We start from the raw sequence: 19,685 nt of genomic DNA, 5'->3' as shown, positions 1-19,685 counted from the left end.
CCATAGTCTTTACACCACACAAAATCATATGTAACGTTGCCATACCCCTCACACCTTTTCTTGCCTTTCTTATGAATGAAAATACCCAAGGCTTATAATCTTCCCTTCTAGATGAATGGTTCCAGTGTGTTGATCATCCTCCCCATTGCCTCCTTTTTTACATTTCTGCTTCTACTTGACTTTTTTTTTAAGTATGGTGACCAAATAATATGTGCATAGTTTTCCCACAGATTTTTATAAAAATAATATGAGCCTGGAAGTCTTATTTTTACATTTTTTTCTAATAGCCCCCAACATGGAATTTGACTGCCTCTCTCTCTCATAGCAGCTGCACTCTGGGTCAGTATTGTCATTGAGCTATGCCTTGAGCTGTCACAATCTCTTTTCTGGTCAGTCACTGCCAGCATGCATCAATTTATTTGTGGTTGGAATTTCTTTCATAACATTAGGTTATTTCATCAGTTTAAGTGAGATCTTTCTAAACCTGGGTTGGCATGCTGTAGTCCTGTAAGAAAAATATCCTATCCCATATCTTGAGGCATAATGGAGTCCAGTTTAATTTTAATAATTTTGGGATAAACTAAGTTTTCTTCTGTTAGAGGCCAGAAAGATAAGTTTTTTACAAGCCTAATTGAGACTAATAATATATTGTAGAAGCAGATGTTGAGCAGTAGTTTGATCAGGGGACATCATGGAATGTCTAGCTAACCAGAGTTTGCAGTAGACATAAAGAGTTGACGAGTTGAAGCTGTTATGGAGAAATTACAAACACATGTAATGTGTAATTACAAACACTTGACAAGGGATGCAGTTACATTATAGTCTCATGTAGCAAAGCCCCCTCTTTTTTGCAGCATTTCTAGGAAGCTACTTAACCTTCCTTACATTGATGTCTTTTCTACTAAAACATCACAACTCGATTTGTTATCTTGTCAGTTTTGAACCAATGTTTGCAAGGAAATTCAGTTTGTAGAAATATTATAGCAGTGGCACTTAGGTTTGAGGGGTCTGGTAGCCATTTTTTGCCCATTCTGGTTCTTTGGTAGACAGTACCTTTCCTTGGACTCTCAAAATATTGCTCCCTAATGGTGAATTGCTTACATCCAAAACCTATATATGCAATTTGTCACTTTAAATTAAATGTGCTTTTCCATATAAATGTGATCCCTCCCAGGGCTGTGTTATGGAGTGAATAGACAAAAAAAAATCCAAGTTAGACAAAGATAATGACTACATAGCACTTTATATGTATTAATACAGGAGCCCTCATTTCTACATATGCAACAAGGAATTGTCCCAGAGATGGTTTTGAACCTTAGGAAACTGATTTTTGGTGAATGTATTTATTGCTTCCGCACATCAACAATAACTGAGCATTGTAAAGTTCTGAATGATCTGTATCACCTTATGCAACCCTTTGAAAATTTAGAGGGATAGAGTCCTGATGTTATCTTTCTAGATCCTATTACTGCATCACACTTCTACTACTGTGTAAATATGCTTTAAATCCTAAGACCTAGTATCACTCTGTACTGCATTTGAAGAAGTGGGATTAGAAACACAAAAGCTCATGGTAAAACAAAAACCACTTAGTTCTAAAAGTGCTACTACATTCTTTCTTTTCTCTCTCCATTCCTCCTTTTTATACTGCAATCAAGAATGTCCATTAAACAATGAAAAATGCCAGGTTGAAAATCAAATGAAAGCATTGTAATTTTGGGTGTACCCAAAACATACAGTAAATCTTGGCTTCATAAATACTTTTTAGGTTCTATTTATTCTGGCTTTTTGCTATCTGCCATGCACACAGTTGGTAATGTGCATCAAATCTTTAAACAAATTAATGTAATGAAATTCAGTAAATTGTCCCTTGAGTCTGATGCTATCTTGCTGAAGATGATTGATTCAGAGACTATCAAAAGCTCAACGTATTTTATATGTTTATCAATTAGTAATGCATAGTTTCTTATTGTGTGTGATATGGGATTAGTTATTGTATCGTAAAAAGCACAATTTTCTTTATTATATCATTTTAACTAGTTTGCGAATTAAAAGAAACATTATTTTATATCAGTATTTCTTGATTATTTTCACACCCAGCCGCCCCCTCCAATTCTATTTGTTTTCAATGTAAATGTGTAACATGACTATACTAAATCTCATTTTTTAAAAACAAATGCAGGGAGTACTTGGATTATATGGCATTATTTAATGAAGAAAGAAATAACCAAAGCCCTTGCTTTGTGTTTTAAGCCATATACACACATGACCTTCAAAGTGTATCAGGTTGATTTATGCTTATATTAGGATCTTAAGCACTTTGATCACTATAATCGGGAAAGAAGTACTTATTTTAAAGGAGAAAATATAGTTATGAATCTGTAGGAGTCTTCCACTGTGCAAGCACTTTCCAGCATCAGTTCCAGTAAATACATATCTAAGGAGGGGGTGGGGGAGGGGTGTGTGTGTGTGTGTCTTTTTGCTTGCCTTGTAATTCAGTTATGAGGCTACTGGTGGAGAAAAAGCTACTTTTCCTTTGTGTGTTATTAGATTAAGTCATCAGAGCCTTTGGGTGCCCTTTAAAGATTTAGGAGATGAAATGTTTGTAACTGGCAGTGGAACAAGACAGTTGAGACATCTTGACATTTCTTTCCGTTCCATCAAATGTGCATAGAATTAAAGATGATTGTGGAAATGAAGTAAGATTCCTTTTTTAGTTAGGACTGCAGGATGAAAAATGATTTAATTTATATGTCTTGGACATTGCTTCTATTAGGACTGGTTTTACTTGGTGTTTCTTATTCTCACACATGCCATCTTGGGCATAGAGATCTTGATTTATTTTTTTATGGTTTAACTAACTAAAAACAACCAAGTTTATTGCAAATCATATGCTTTTTGCTGCTGTATGTCCAGACCAGTGGTTATCAGGCTGTGGGTCCCCAGATGTTTTGGCTCTCAACCCAGAAATCCTAACAGGTGTTAAACTGGCTAGGATTTCTGGAAGTTGTAGGCCAAAACACCTGGGGACCCACAGGTTGAGAACCACTGGTCTAGACCAAGGTTTTCTCCCTTTCAGTCTGAGAAATTTTACATGACCTCTGGTATATAGGTATACTAGCTGTGCCCAGCCACGCGTTGCTGTGGCAAAGTGGTGGTGGTATTGGTTAAAAATTGTTGTGGAATTTTTATTTGATGTTATTTGTATTTTTAATTAATTTTATTGTAACTTATCTTTTTTATTTAATATATTTTATTATTTTCTTGTATTATTGTTAGTTATTTTGTGTTATTATAGTATTTTATTGTATTAATTTTTAGTGTTTTAAATTATTTTTAGTGTTTTGTGTTATTATTGTATTATTTGTATTTATTTTTATTCTTTCATTATTATTTATGTTTTTATTATTTTATTTTATTATTTGTATGTATTATATTTTATTATTTGATTATATTATTTTTATTTATGTTTTTTTAATTGTATTATTTTATTTTGTTTTTTGTATTTATTTTATTATTTTTGTTTCTCTTTGTATTGGGTTGCTCTGAGTTCTGTGGTCTGCCTGGTCATGCTCCAAACGTATTCTCTCCCGATGTTTCGCAGGCATCCTCAGAGGTTGGTTGTGAAATGTGTTGTAACGAAAGGAAGTGGGGTTTATATATCTGTGGAATGACCAGGGTGGAAGAATGAACTGTTGTCTGCTTTGGGCAAGTGTGAATGTTGGAATTGGCACTGAATAGCCTTGTAGCTTCAAAGCCTGGATGGTTCCTGCCTGCCTGGAATGAACAAAATGTGGCTCCCAGTATTAAAAAAATCTGTGAAATCAGGACAGTTAACTAAAGAACAGCACTGAGCAATCAGGGAATTCCAGACATGATGCACTGAGGGCCAGCTAACATCTCCCAACAAAGGATTCCTCTCTGAAGCAGGAAGCAGGCAGGCCTTGAAGGTGCAAGGGTATTCAATGGTAATCAAGGTGGCCAAGGGGAATATTCACAGTCGCCTGAGACAGATCAGAGTTGTCCCATCCTGGATATCATTGCTGAGATAGAAATAAACATCCCACTTGTCTGTTTTCAAACAGATCTTATAATCTCTGAGGATGCCTGGCATAGACATGGATGGCAGTTTGGCAGCAGATAGGGTCATGAGGGAATGGGAGGTTTAATAGGCTTTTCCTGAATCCCTTCTTATTATCCAACATATTCAGTTATCCAATGTTCTGCCAGGGTGTTTATGTTGGATAAGTGAGACTCTACTGTATATTTATAATCTTATATTATCTGCTTAGAACTGGATTATATGAGGCTCCTTCTACAGAGCTGAATAAAATGCACACTGAAGTGGATTATATGGCAGTGTGGACCCAAGATAATCCAGTTCAAAGCAGATAATATAAGATTATAAATTGGTTATATAGCTGTGTGGAAGGGCCTTGAGTCTACAATGCCATATAATCCAGTGCAAATTAGATAATCTGTATTTTATAGGCAGTGTGGAAGAGAGAGTGAGGCCTGAGTAGGTTGCTAGGCGACCAAGTGGGCGGGGCTTAGTCTTCTAACTGGCAGCAATTGGCTAAAGACAATTATTCCTCTCCCTCTTATTAGGACTTTATTTTTCTTTTCTTTTTGTTGTCGGAACGTAGGGGCAAGGATGGTGGATTGTGCTGCCAAATTTCTAGGTTCTGGGGCTTGTACTTTTTTTGTTTAGTGGCAGGGGAGGACACCATTTGTCTTTTATATATATAGATGAAATAGGTATTAAAATAAAACATTTACTGATAACAAATTCACATTGGCAAGGCTTGCAAGGCAATTTTATAGGTCTGCTTAAAGTCCCTATAAACAAATTCACATTGGCAAGGCTAATTTTCCTTATTATGAAATATAGCTGAAGCATCTTCTGCAATGTCCACTGTAAACACTGCACAACAGATCCATGTAAGTGTCTGAAACAGCCACTAGGTTCAGAAAACATTTACCATTGCCAAATTTTTTGTGACCCCAACATTGAGCTAAGGGAATCCCATTTGGGTCAGGACCAACAGTTTAGGAAGCCATGATTTAGAACAAAGGTCATCGAACTTTTTAAACAAAGGGCCGGTTCACAGTCCATCAGGCTGTGGGGGAGGGGGGGGGGTGGACTATAGTTTGCACAAAAAAAAAAGTAAACAAATTCCTATGCACACTGCACATAGTGCAAATAAACATGAAATAACAATATGATATTTAAAACAAAGAACAATTTTAATCAAGATAAACATATCAGTATTCAATGGGAAGTAAGGGACTGCTTTTGGCGGATGAGATAGTCAAGTCAATTAGGACTGTTGTGTGTCTTCAAGTTGTTTCAGACTTCAGGCAACCCTAAGTCTAAAGTTTAGGGCAAGGACTAGGTATATTACCTTGGAGGGCCCATGGGCCTCAGTTTGAGAACCCCTGGTCTAGACCAACTCTGTGTGTATATATAAGTTAGACCTCTTTATTGCATTCATAATATGAAAAACGGGACTGAACAAAAGCTTCACTATGGGAACCCATCTTAAGCAAGTCAGACTCTCTCAACCTCAGAGTGGTCAATCCCCCTCTGAACAAATTTTCCTAAGGAACCATCTGCTAGGGTCCTCTTAAAGTCCTTATAAGTAGAAACAACTTGAAGGCACACAAAATCAAAGAGTGACAACTTGATGGGGCCTTTCTAATGATGGGATTCTGTACCCTGAAATATCATCTGCCCCTCTATTTTGCCTTGTCTTTGACACTGTTGAACTGTGTTTGCTGATTAGTATTGTTGTTGTTCTGGATTAATTTTGATTGCATGCTTTTCTTTAAAAAAATGGTATTCACTTCCTATGGCTATTTAACGTTTCATGAACTGTGTTACTTAAAAAAAATATTATGGTGGCTAACCACCATGAGTAAACAGCAGAGAAAGAAACCACATCTCAGGATGCTGGAAACTTTATCTGGTATTTATTTGTATATAACCTAAAACATGTCATCCTAATGTATATTCTAACTCATTCCCCAGAGTCTTACAAAGAAAAACAAACAAAAGGAAGCTTTTAATTACTTTATTTCCTCCAAATAGTGCAAATATATTATTGAGTCAGAAAGATGGTATGTAAATGTTATAGTGAGATATGAAATCACTAATCCATGTACTTTAAAGGTATCTGCGAAACTAAGTAGACAATATTTATTTATTTATTTACAGCATTTATATTCCGCCCTTCTCACCCCGAAAGGGACTCAGGGTGGATCACATTACACATATAGGCAAACATTCAATGCCTTTTAACATAGAACAAAGACAAACAAACATAGGCTCCGAGCGGGGCTCGAACTCATGACCTCCTGGTCAGAGTGATTCATTGCAGTTAATTGCACTGGCTTGCTCCCCTGCCTGCGCCACAGCCCGGGCCTGTTGATACCTGTTGAAATCTTAAATGCAAGAAATGTGGCTGGGTTTGTGGACTTAGAGTTAGATCCTAGTGCTCCTCCTGTAAAGCTAACATTGAGTAATTTATATTGGAAGGCACTGGAGAACTTACTTTAAGGGACTTGAATATTATTGAAGCAGACATCCTCAATTCTTTGGAACTACAGTGCTCCTTCACTTTGTCTTTCAAACAAAAAAACCCTAGAAAAATGAAGTCCAAATTAGAGGACGAGGAAGAGCTGTTTTTTTCCCCCCTGGCTGCTATCAGAAGGGTTTGTAGGGGAGGAGGCGATCACGGAGATAGGTAGGTCCTTTGGGCCCTGCCCACTTCGTCTTCTAGCAACCCACTCAGCCACAATGGCCTTGGGACAGGCAGAGTTAGGCCTCACTTAGGCCTCTTCTATACTGCCTATAAAATGCAGATTATCTGATTTGAACTGGATGATATGACAGTGTAGACTCAAGGCCCTTCCACACAGCTATATAACCCAGATTGCCAAAGCAGATAATCCACAGTATCTGCTTTGAACTGGATTATCTTGAGTCCACACTGATATATAATCCAATTCAGTGTGGATTTTATAGAGTTGTGTAGAAGGGGCCTCATATAATCTAGTTCAAAGCAAATAATATAATATATAAATATAATATATGAAAATTACTGTGCTATAATAAAACAGAACAATATAATCTCTAAAATCGGGACAGTAAATAAAGAACAACACTCTGAAAACAGGAATTCCAGACAGGAAACAATCAGGACCAGCTAACACCACCCAACAAAGAATTCCTCCAGGCAGGAAGCAGCCAGGCTTTGAAGCTGCAAGGCCATTAAATGCTAATCAAGGTGACTAATTGCAGCGTTCATACTTGCCATACCGAGACTATTAATTGCCATTCAACCTGGTCAACCAAGAATTCCACAGGTAGAAAACAGCCAGGCTTGCAAGGAGCAAGGCTATTCAGTGCTGTTCAACTTGGCCAACCAAGATTTCCCCTAGATAGAAAATCCTCAGGCTACCTGGCCAACAAATGATTCCCATAAGCCACAGCAACACATGGCTAGGCACAGCTAGTAAATTATAGATTTGTGCAGTGCTTCACCAGCACCACTTGGCACCAGTTGAGAAATATCAGTTTGTTGCCCATAAGAAAATATTTATAGGAAATTCTCCACAGAAAGGATCTCCCTCTCTCAGCCCAGTATATATGGCTGTCCCTTTAAGAAGAGGAAAGGAACAGGTCATTTCAAGAGAACTGCATTCGCATTTCTAGATCAGTTGGTTGGTTGTCTTCTAGAGAGCATTGCTATTCTTTCCCATGTACCCAAATTAAGTAATGCTTTCTTAATCACGTTCCCATCCTCTTTAATCAGACTTACAATATATAAAAGCCCTTCAGTTTTCCATGTTTGTCTGTAGTTTGCCTCAGTGCCTCTTGGAGCCTCTTGAACCAAAAGCAGATATGCATAGGGTTACAGACTACTTTGCATGCTACAGCTCACAGTATTTCCTTGTCAAGCAGTGTGCTTAAATAATTAAGTTGCAGTAAAAGCAGAAGCTTGTACTAAGATATCTATTTTTCAAACCTTTCAAAGATTAATGCCATCTGCATTGTAAGTTGACAGGCTCTCTCTTATGATTGGCCATTCACAGACGTTTATAAATGTCTTTTGTTTTTTGATCCATGATAAATTCTGTGTACAACCCTTGCCCTTCCATCCAAGGATATATCTAAAGTTGAGTACTAGTGATTAGGATACCTTCCCATTGCTTTGTTCTTATAACAAATGTATGTGTGTTTTGTAAAACTATAAAACGTTGCTGTTTTTTTATTTATTTCGAAAATGGCCATCTAAAATGTTAACTATAGCTTCCAGGTAAATGTACTATAATATCATAAATTATCTGTATTTAAAGAACCAAAAGCTAAAACCATACAGCAGAACACAAATACCATTAGTTAGCCAACTTATTCTTTCTGCTAGAATGGCCAGGCCAACTGTTTGCTTGTGTTGAAATGATAGTCAGTGATGTCTCCATAGAGGAACTACTCATCTCCTGCCCTTTGGTCAAGTCCTTCTGACTTGAGATGTTGATGAAGACTCAGGTGACAGCCTTTCATGATAACAAAGCTCAGGCAAGCTCATTTGGAAGGTGTTTGTCCTTTAGGCATCTAAAGAATAACCAACATTCTTGGGTAATGATAACCCAAAATGGATTGGTAATCATGAAACTGGTTTGAGAATCGGCAAGATGTGATGTGTGTGGAAAGCCTACATTTTGCATTAGCAGATGGAAAATATTTTGTTTTAACTGAAATGTCCAAAGGGGAGTGCCAGCAGCTGGTACACCAGGATAAACTGCTGGAAAGCATTGCATTCTCTAGACCAGTATTTCTCAAACTCTGTTCCTCCAGATGTTTTGGACTTCACCTCCCACAATTTCTATCAGCTGGTAAGTTAGCTGGGATTTCTGGGAGGAGAAGTTCAAAATACTTGGAGGAGCAGAGTTTGGGAAACACTGCTCTAGACTCAATAGTACAAAGGCTGCTTTGGTGGCAATGCTTGATCCAATTACACACAGTCTCTCAAGAAGACTGATGAGCATACAGCCAAATTCTTGCACAAATCTTTTGTGATGTTTGCCATCTGAAGGACATGTGTTGAATTGCCTTCATTTTGCTTCTCTCTTCTAAGAGACAAGTGACTGGGAAGCAGGTCAGCCAAAACTGACTGTGCACCATAGCTAACACATCAGTCAAAGTCCACATTAGAGATGGCCTGTTCCAAGTCCTCACTCATAGTACCCATAACAAGCTTAAACACACCACTAATTCAGGACTCTACAACACTAACAGGCCCAAGAGTTCATAGATAAAAAAGTAAAAACATTTTGGGAATACTACGAATTGTGTCTTTAAAAAAATAAAGTCTTCTGTACAGAATAATCAATAGTGACCAATCAGCAAGCAGAAATGTTTGACCTTAGAGGTTGTTACATTTCCTATAAATAGTTGGCTAAGTGCTCGTGTATCATCAGAAAGTATTCTGGTTAAAAGATTGCAAACATCTCGGGAGGGGGGTAGCTACAAGAGTGTTTTGTAATCAATAAATTTTTCTCTTTCTTATTAGCTATATGCACAATATGGACACATTTTCCCTGTCCATCCAGTAGCTTCCTATCTGTTCTTTGATGTGTGAAATTACCATCAGGCAAGATAATGGAAAAGCAGCTCCCTATATTATTAGTGCCTTATTTTTTATTTATTTATTTATTTACGATGCTTTTACCCCCGCCTTTCTCACCCCAGAAGGGACTCAAGGCGGCTTCGCAGTGTGGCAATAATTCAATGCCTTTAAAACAAGTACAAAAATAGTCATTTAAATAATAAACCATTAAAATACAATTAAAACACAATTAAACATTTAACTCTGACAACAGAGTCAACCACATGATCCAAGAGCGTAGTCCAGGCCGTTCTATTGGTCAGTTCCTTATCTTCATATATGTTACTGCACCAGGTTTCCAAAGGCTTGGTCAAAGAGCCATGTCTTCACTTTCTTTGGAAGATCAGGAGGGAGGGGCTGATCTAATCTCCCTGGGGAGGGATTTCCACAGCATAGGGGCCACCACTGAAAAAGCCCTGTATCTCGTTTCCCCCAATCGCGTCTGCGAAGAGGGCAGGACCGAGAGCAGGGCCTCCCCAGATGATTTTAGACTCCAGGATGGTTCATAGAAGGAGACACGTTTGGACAGATAGACTAGGCCAGAAGCATATAGGGCTTTATAGGCTAAAGCCAGCACTTTGAATTGTGCTCGGTAGCAAACTGGCAGCCAGTGGAGCTGGTGCAACAGGGGGATTGTATGCTCCCTGTATGCAGTTCTGGTGAGCAATGTGGATGCGACCCGTTGGACCAGTTCCAGCTTCCTAACAGTCTTCAAAGGCAACCCCGCATAGAGCACATTGCAGTAATCTATCTGGGATGTAACCAGAGCGTGGGTTGCCATGGCCAAGTCAGACTTCCCAAGGTACGGGCGCAACTGGCTCACAAGTTTTAATTGTGCAAAAGCTCCACTGGCCCCCGTCGAGACCTGGGGTTCCAGGCTCAAGGATGAATCCAGGAGAACCCCCAACTTGCGAACCTGCGTCTTCAGGGGGAATGTAACCCCTTCCAACACAGGCTGTAGCCCTATACTCTGTTCGGCCTTACAACTGACCAGGAGTACCTCTGTGTTGTCTGGATTCAATTTCAATTTGTTCACCCTCATTCAGACCATCACAGCTACCAAGCACCGGTTCAGGATTTGCACAGCCCCCTTCGTAGCAGGTGGGAAGGAATGACAGAGTTGGGACATCATCTGCATACAGGTGACACTGTACCCCAAAACTCTGGATGATCTCTCCCAGTGGCTTCATGTAGATGTTAAACAACATGGGGGACAATATTGAACCCTGCGGGACCCCACAGAACAAAGGCTGTGGGGTCGAGCAGTTGTCCCCCAACAACACCTTCCGAGAGCGACCCTCGAGGAAGGACCGGAGCCACTGTAGAACAGTACCTTCAAGGCCCATTCCCGCAAGGTGTCTCAGAAGGATACCGTGGTCGACAGTATTGAAGGCTGCTGAGAGGTCCAGCAGAACAACAGGGACACACTCCCCCTGTACAGTTCCCGGCGTAGATTATCTACTAAGGCGACCAAGGCTGTTTCAGCACCGTGTCCTGGCCTAAAGCCAGAATGTGTCGGGTCCAGAAAATCAGTGTCTACCAAGAATGCCTGGAGTTTTGAGGCCACCACACGTTCCATGACCTTGCCCAGAAAGGGGAGATTGGAAACAGGTCGATAGTTCACCAATTGAATGGGGTGATGTTTTTTTCAACAGCGGTTTTATGATGGCTTAGTTTAAGCCAGCTGGAAAGCTGCCTTCCCAAAAGGAGGCGTTAACCACCACCTTCACCCACTCTGCTAAACCCCCTCTGGCTTCCTTTACAAGCCAGGATGGGCAGGGGCCTAGGATGTATGTGGTTGCTCTCACCTCTCCAAGCACCTTGTCCACATCCTCGAGCTGAACCAATTGAAAAGAATCAATTGAAACGGGACAAGCAGGTGCTCGTGTTACATCCTCAGTGACTGCCGTTAATATGGTGTCAAAGCCAGAGCAGATCAGAGCGACTTTGTCCGCAAATAACCGAGCAAATGCTTCGCCGCGGGCTGCCAAGTTGTCAGGAATCCCGTCTTGGGAGACGGGATTTAACATACCTCTGACTACTCGAAACAGTTCTGCCGGACGGTTCCTTGCGGACACAGTATTGGCTTTGTAGAAATATTTCTTTGCGGCATCTATTGCTGCAGTGTATGCCCTTAGGTAGGCACACAGCCGTGTTTGGTTTGACTTGCTCGGCCTTAAGCGCCACACGCACTCTAGTTCCCTCTTCTTTCACTTCATCGCTTCCAGCTCCTCGTTGAACCAAGGAGTTGGTTTAACTCAGCTATTCGAGAGGGAACGTTCTGGAGCAATTGTGTCTATTGCCCTAGTTATCTCCTTATTCCAAAGAGAGAGACCATGGCACCGACAGGATCACTTACTGAGGTGGCAGGAAATTCCCCAAGAGCCATAAGGAATCCGTCCGGATCCATAAGCCTCCTGGGGTGGACCCTTTTAATAGGTCTTCCATCCCTGCAGAGGTTAGGGGATGCAGTAAGCCTAAACATAGAAATTTTCATCCACAGAAATTTGTTAGGCATATTCTAGGTGCACTTTCACCTCTCTTAATCTGACAACTATAATTAATCAACCTGGGCAACTTGCTACAACATTCAAAGAGATAAAGCAGTGATTCCTAAAGTGGGCGCTACCGCCCCCTGGTGGGCACTGCAGCGACCCAGGGGGCGGTGATGGCCACAGGTGCATTTGGGGGCGGTGAATAACTAACTTTTTTTGTATTACCTTTCTATTCTGAGTTCAAAAATAGTTTCATAATTTCATACTTGGATGTTTCTAATTTACACCTTTCTTTACTATATTTTACAAAAAAGGTAGAAACATTAATACATATATCTTTCTGTTTAATTGCTATTAAAACTTTTAAAATATTAATTTCCAGAAGGCGCTGAGTAATATTTTTTCTGGAAAGGGGGTGGTAGGCCAAATAAGTTTGGGAACCACTGAGATAAAGAATAGTCTCTCTTGACTGATAGAAGCTGGGGATGGAGGGTTCTAGGTTTTCTCTAATACTATAAGGAATCATAAGAACACAGAAATTAAACTTTTAAGACTGTTAACACAGGCATGATGATCGGGATCTTTTTCTAACCAGTTTTTGAAAACAACAAAAGCAAAAAACCAAGAAGACCAATACTGTACCTTATTTTTCTGGACATGTCAGAAGCTTTTGTTACTATCAACCATAGCTTTCTGTAATAGTTTAACACAGAGGGAAATGAAGGATAACAAGCAGTCAAGGGCCAGTTAACATCTCCCAAACAGAGGATGCCTCCAGGCAACAAAAGCCAGGTTACCTCAATGCAGATACCCATACTGATTGACTAATTCAAGTTTGTTAATTGCAACATTCACACTTGCTTCAAACAGACAGTTTATTTCTCTCACCCTTGACATTACACAGGTATATATACACCCCATTTGCTTCACTGCTAACAGAACCTCTGAAGATGCCAGCCACAGATACAAGTGAAACATTAGGAGAATGCTGCTGGAACATGGCCATACAGCCAGAAAAACTCACAGTAACCTAGTAATTCTGGCCATGAAAGCCTTCGACAATAAAATGAAGGATACCTATTGCAGTGAAGGATACTGAAAAGTTGGTCTGGGTATCTATGCAGATCAGGACATTATAATGTACAATACAATGTTCTGTACTGTGTCTCATGCTTTTTGACATAAATGAAGCTGCAAAGCAAGGTCATCCACATTTTAGAGTGAAGTGAGATCAGTATGTTCACAACATCCAGTTCTACTTTTCATTTAATTCAGGTGTAGCAGGAGATGTTCAAAACCATTATCTGTGATCACAGATAACTAAAACACGATCAAGAAAAGATGAATGTTGTTCGCAAATGGCGTATCTGACCATAGGGTTCATTATGTTTTGAGTGTGACTGGATGCTTATCAGTGGAGGCAATCACTCCAGTACACCTGTACAAGGAGGCTTTGTCCCTTTCATTCCAAAACTGCTACACTGAAGTCTTGGTTGAGTTTCTCCTTTCAGTTATGGAGGTGATATTTTCATTGCCTTTCCATTTCAATCTTATGAAGCACAAGACGTCTTTTGGACACAACTGGATTATTGTTTGAAAACACCTGACGATTTTAGTTCATTTGATCTGTTTTGGGTCATTCTTCTACTTTGGCTTTGAGTTATATGACTTTCTTCCTTCCAGTCACTGATCCTGCATTTCCTTTATGTGTTCCTTGAGCTTTACTTTGTCTACCAGCAGCACCTGTTCCATTCTCACTGTGTTCCTCCAGGGAACCTCACAGAATACAGTGCAAGCTGAGCTGCTTAGGACATTTCTTCTTAGATCCTCAACACAGCCATTTTTATTTAAGTATCCTTTATTTCTGGGTGAATGTTTTAGTAAATGAGGTCTTCAGTGTGGTTCTGGATTTCTTCTATATATTCTGAAAAAGGTAAGGCAGCAAAAAGGCATGGCTTAGCTTTGCAGCTCCTACTTAGAAAGCATAACATGTAACTGTTACTGGAGGTAATGTTGAAGATGTCATTTTACTGGCATATTATGAAAGATATAATGAGTTTAAGGGCTTATTCCTGATCCATATCTGTCTTGCTTCTGTGACTGACTCAGATAATCAATTTTCCCATAAACAATCAAATCAAAACTAAATTTCCTTACAGAATTTAGTTGGATGCATAAGCTTTTAAGAGATTCTCCCTAGAGATTATTGCAACAAATCACACACTTTAAAAAGAAGCCAATATTTATCCTAAAAACCAAAAAAGATTTCTGAATTACTGTTCTGTTGTTGAAAGCTTTGTTCCCTGAATAAGTTGGAGCAATGATTTCTCCCTTCCTATGTCCTTCCACCTATACATTCCTATTTTTCTTACCATACAAATATACATTCATATAGAATCATAGAATAATAGAGTTGGAAGAGACCTCATGGGCCATCCAATCTAACCCCTTGCCAAGAAGCAGGAAATCACATTCAAAGTACCCCCGACAGATGGCCATCCAGCCTCTGCTAAAAGCCTCCAAACGAGGAGCCTCCACCACACACCAGGGCAGATAGTTCCACTGCCAAACAGTTTGTCAGGGTGGGGTTAAAAAATCATCAGCTCCACACCACCCTGATTTATTGGTGATCCAGGCCTCTCACCAATACATCCTCAGTCAGACTGCTTGCCCGTCTGGATAAGCAGCACTGACAAACGACACCACAGTTGTTAATCAGCTGTACACACTGGTTCTAAGGCTTTATTCTATATATACAAGTTATTTACAAGTTACTGAGTCGTTAGCTCATAGGAGACATACTCTCTCCTTGCCGATCAGCGAAGCACACACTGCCGATAACAGCACATTCCACAATAGAATGACGAACACCCTCTCAGACCGGAAGTCACGACCTATTGGTTCTTGCAGGCTATCACTCAAAACTGGCCTGCTGTTAACACTTAAGTTCCTGGAAAACATGTCCGGTACACACAGTTGTAAACTTCCAACAGTAAAAATACTTGATTCATAATTTCACCCTTACACCAAAAATAAACCAACACAGTTCTCACAGTGAGGAAGTTCTTCCTAATGTTCAGGTGGAATCGCCTTTCCTGAAGTTTAAGCCATTGTTCCATGTCCTAGTCTCCAGGGCAGCAGAAAACAAGCTTGCTCCTTCCTCTCTATGACCTCCCCTCACATATTTATATATGGCTATCATGTCTCCTCTCAACCTTCTCTTCTGCAGGCTAAACACGCCCAGCTCTTTAAGCCGCTCCTCATAGGGCTTGTTCTCCAGACCCTTAATCATTTTAGTCGCCCTCCTCTGGACACTTTCCAGCTTGCCAACATCTCCCTTCAACTGCGGTGCCCAGAATTGGACACAAGTGTGGCCTGATTAAGGCAGAATAGAGGGGTAGCATGACTTCCCTGGATCTAGACGCTATACTCCTATTGATGCAGGCCAAAATCCTGTTGGCTTTTTTAGCTGCCACATCACATTGTTGGATCATGTTCAGGGCCGGCCCCACTATTGAGGCACCTGACGCCGCCGCCTCGGGCGCAGGCCCGGGGGGGCGCCGTCAGGCTGGGCGGGAGGCGGGGCACCGCCCTGACGGTGCCCCGCCTCCCGCCCAGTGCGCCCTGGCCCGTCTGGCCTTTTCTAGCTGGCCAGAAAGCAGCGGAGGTCCCTCCAGGCCGCAATCGCGGCCTGCAGGGACCTCCGCTGCTTTCTCGCCTGCTAGAAAAGGCCAGACGGGCGAGCGGGAGTAGAGTGGGAGGCGGGGCCAGCTCTGGCGCCGCCCCCCCGCCCAGCGTGCCCTGGCCCCGCCTCCCACGCTGCGTGGGAGGCGGGGCCAAGGCACGCTGGGTGGGGGGGGCAGGGCCAGAGCTGGCTCCGCCTCCCACGCTACTCCCGCTCGCCCGTCTGGCCTTTTCTAGCAGGCCAGAAAGCAGCGGAGGTCCCTCCAGGCCGCGATTGCGGCCTGGAGGGACCTCTGCTGCTTTCTGGCCTGCTAGAAAAGGCCAGACGGGCGAGCGGGAGTAGCGTGGGAGGCGGGGCCAGCTCTGGCCCCGCCCCCCCGCCCAGCGTGCCCTGTCCCCGCCTCCCACGCAGCGTGGGAGGCGGGGCCAGGGCACGCTGGGCGGGGGCGGGGCCAACTCTGGCCCCGCCCCCCTCACTAATCGCCCTGGCCCCGCCTCCCACGCAGCGTGGGAGGCGGGGCCAGGGCACGCTGGGCGGGGCCAGGGCGCGGGAGGCGGGGCCGGTGGCGGGGGCGCTTTTCAGCACCCCCGCTTCCCATTAAAAAATATCTCCGGCCGGCCCTGATCATGTTTAACTTGTTGTCTATGAGGACTCCAAGATCTTTTTCACACGTACTGCTGTCATGCCAGGCATCCCCCATTCTGTATCTTTGCATTCCATTTATTCTGCTGAAGTGAAGAATATTGCATTTGTCCCTGTTGAACTTCATTTTGTTAGTTTCGGCTCATCTCTATGGTCTGTTAAGATCGTTTTGAATTCTGCTCCTGTCTTCTGGAGTGCTAGTTATCCCGCCCAGGTTGGTGTTGTCTGCAAGCTTGATGATCGTGCCTTCTAACCCTTCATCTAAGTCGTTAATAAAGATGTTGAACAGAACCGGGCCCAAGATAAAACCCTGCGGCACTCCACTTGTCACTTCTTTCCAAGATGAAGACGATGCATTGGTGAGCACCCTTTGGGTTCGTTTGCTTAGCCAATTACAGATCCACCTAACTGTACTTTTGTCTAGCCCACATTTTACTAGTTTGTTTGCCAGAACGTTGTGGGGCACTTTGTCGAAGGCCTTACTGAAATCTGCTACATCCATGGCGTTCCCTGTATCAACCCAGCTTGTAACTCTATCGAAAAAAGAGATCAGATTAGTCTGGCATGACTTGTTTTTGGAAAATCCGTGTTGACTATTAGGGATGATCGCATTTGTTTCTAAGTGTTCGCAGACCACTTCCTTCTGATCTTTTTCAGAATCCTGCCTGGTTTCGACGTGAGGTTGACCGGACGGTAATTGTTTGGTTCGTTCTTTTTCCCCTACTTGAAGATAGGGACCACATTTGCCCTCCTCCATATACAGGCATATGTACACACATACAATTCTGTTTTAGTAATTGCTAACCACTGTAGGAAACATCTTGACCCTATAGTTTTAATTTGAGAGAGAGAATAGAAAAGGAAGGCGAGAGCTGTGGAAAATTAGCATTGAAATTACTCTTCCTTCACTGCAGTATGTAGCTCAACTCGGGCTTTATCGTGAAATCTCTATAATGTTTGTGTTAATTATAGTTAGCAGTGGTAATCCATTTGGGAGTTTTATAAGAAAAAAATAGATATATAACTTCAGCTTATTAGTTATGGTGACTAAACAGAATGTCCAGATTTGGAGGCACCATCTTCTAATCAAATCAAATATGTAAAGCCAGGTTTCTTGCTGAATACCAACTGTTGTGAATGGATTACTGCATTCAGGAAACCCACTGCATTCTTCATATAATTCAACATTCAGTCTTATATAACTTGAATTTGAATTGCATGTTTGCATTCATTATAAAAGCAGATATTGTGGCATGATCTTCTGTAAGTTTATTAAGTTCATAGAATCATAGAATAGTAGAGTTGGAAGAGACCTCAAAGGCCATCTAGTCCAACCCCCCGCTAAGAAGCAGGAAATCGCATTCAAGTTTTTTAAATGAAAAAGAGGAGAGCCCTCTCAAGTGAGGAGTGAACATTTGTAGTGAAGCTGCGTGTGCCCAGAAAGAGATTCATTCATGCTGTTGGACATTAGTCTAAGACAGGCATTCTCAAACTGTGGCCCTCCAGCTGTTTGGGTCTCCAACTCCCAGAATTCCTGGCCATTGAACAAGCTTGCCAGGGCTTCTGGTAGTTGGAGACCCAAACAGCTAGAGTTTGAGGATGCCTGGTCTAAGAGTATGTATGAGTAATATGGCCAACAGCCATAGGGGACACGGGGTTCATTCAACAATTGCCAAATCATCACAATCCTCAGGAAATGTTTACAAATACCCTATTTTCCAGTGTATAAGATGACTTTTTAACCCAGGAAAATCATCTTCAAAGTTGGGGGTTGTTTTATACGTTGGCTATGGATTCATGGGAGTTATAGTTTGGTGAGGGCCAGACCTCTCCAATGGCCTTGCCAAGCTCCACCTTCTCCAAGGCCTCACCTCATTGTCCCAGGATCCGGTAGCGAAGACTTCGGAGGTTGGAGGGCAGTGGGGAACAGGGGCGGCCAGCGGGGCTTGCTGCCTTTTTGTTTGGTCAACCAAAAGCCTCCCCCATGCATCACCAGAGGCTTCTTCCTTCCTGCTGCATCTGGGTGCTGAGTTTCACGGTGCTTGGAAGGCGGCGGGAGGCAGGGTCCAAAACCTTCATAGCAGCAAGAAGGAAGAAGTCTCTGGCAAAGTATGGAGGGGGTTTTTGATTGATAAAACAAAAAGGCAGCAAGTCCCACTGGCTGCTCCTGCCCGCTGCCTCTCTCCAACCCCTGGAAGTTGGAGGGTGAGGGTTGGAGGGCTGCAGCTACACCAGGCATGGGCAAACTTGCAGGGGTAGTCTTATATGGTGAGTATATCTGAATACTGTTATTTTAGTGTGAAATGTTAGGGGTCATCGTATACGCCCCGCTGTCTTGTGTGCTGGAAAATACAGTAGTTTTACAACTCTTATGGAGAGGCCACTTGAGTGGGTTCCTATAAATTTGAATTTTCAGCAGTTTTATGGTTTCTCCACCGCACTCCACCCCTAAATTTCAGAGATTGTTTGGAATAATCTTTCATCATATGAGTGAAGGTTTTGTTGCATTGAAATAATGTTGCCAATTATGTGTGCCATAAATGAGCATATCTATGGTGAAATTAAGTAAATCTCTGAGAGAAGGCTCTTTATCAGTTGACACTCTAAATTGAATGAGGAGACCTCTCTTTTATTTTGGAAAGAATCAAAATGCTTGCTTGAAAGTATTTCCATTTCTAATAAAATATTCCAGTTATAATAATTTTAGAATAAAAAAGAACCTTGGAAATTTGTAACATTCGTTTGTAGAAGTATGAGAATATAAAAGTAAAGATGTTTTGCAGATGAAATTTTGTTTATCTTGCCCATGATTGTCAACTACTTGGTGGAGGTTTGAAAAGAGATTCTCTTTTTCTCTCCTTTTTTCTGTTTGGAATTAGGGATCTTTCATTATTTAATACAAGCACCCTACCATTGTAGTAAAGTAGTGATAAAAGTTATGCAGTCTTTTAGATATTGTTGGACTGAGACTTCCAGTAGCCTTAGTCAGCATAGCATAGCTGGGAAAATTGCAGTCAGAAACATTTGGGCGACTGCACAACAAATAGACCTGAGCTCAAGCTTTTCATCCTCTCAAATCTTAAATGTTCTTATCCTAATCTTTTTTTTTTTTCAAATTTCTGCAGTTTCTATAGATATTTAATCAAAGAGTGAGCTAATTACACACATGGAAATCTTGCCAGAACTGCTGGG

The 19,685-nt window shown here is 41.6% G+C and overlaps 2 protein-coding genes and 1 long non-coding RNA gene across 4 annotated transcripts in view; 1 reads left to right on the top strand and 2 right to left on the bottom strand.

Moving 5' to 3' along the window:
- kcns1 (potassium voltage-gated channel modifier subfamily S member 1) overlaps positions 1-19,685 on the bottom strand; it is a 133,923-nt gene that overhangs the window by 39,671 nt on the left and 74,567 nt on the right. The gene's annotated exons all lie outside the window — the stretch shown is intronic.
- Positions 1-19,685, top strand: part of stk4 (serine/threonine kinase 4) — a 93,753-nt gene that overhangs the window by 63,981 nt on the left and 10,087 nt on the right. The window lies entirely within an intron of this gene.
- Positions 6,061-15,614, bottom strand: LOC134298482 (uncharacterized). The gene is made up of 2 exons (XR_010005584.1): positions 14,969-15,614; positions 6,061-14,090 (listed from the first exon to the last, which is right to left on the bottom strand). It is a non-coding gene; the product is annotated as an uncharacterized LOC134298482 (long non-coding RNA).

Source organism: Anolis carolinensis, chromosome 4, assembly GCF_035594765.1.
Source record: "Anolis carolinensis isolate JA03-04 chromosome 4, rAnoCar3.1.pri, whole genome shotgun sequence".
Taxonomy (NCBI): Eukaryota; Metazoa; Chordata; class Lepidosauria; order Squamata; family Dactyloidae; genus Anolis; species Anolis carolinensis.
This window is presented reverse-complemented; position numbering and strand designations above follow the sequence as displayed.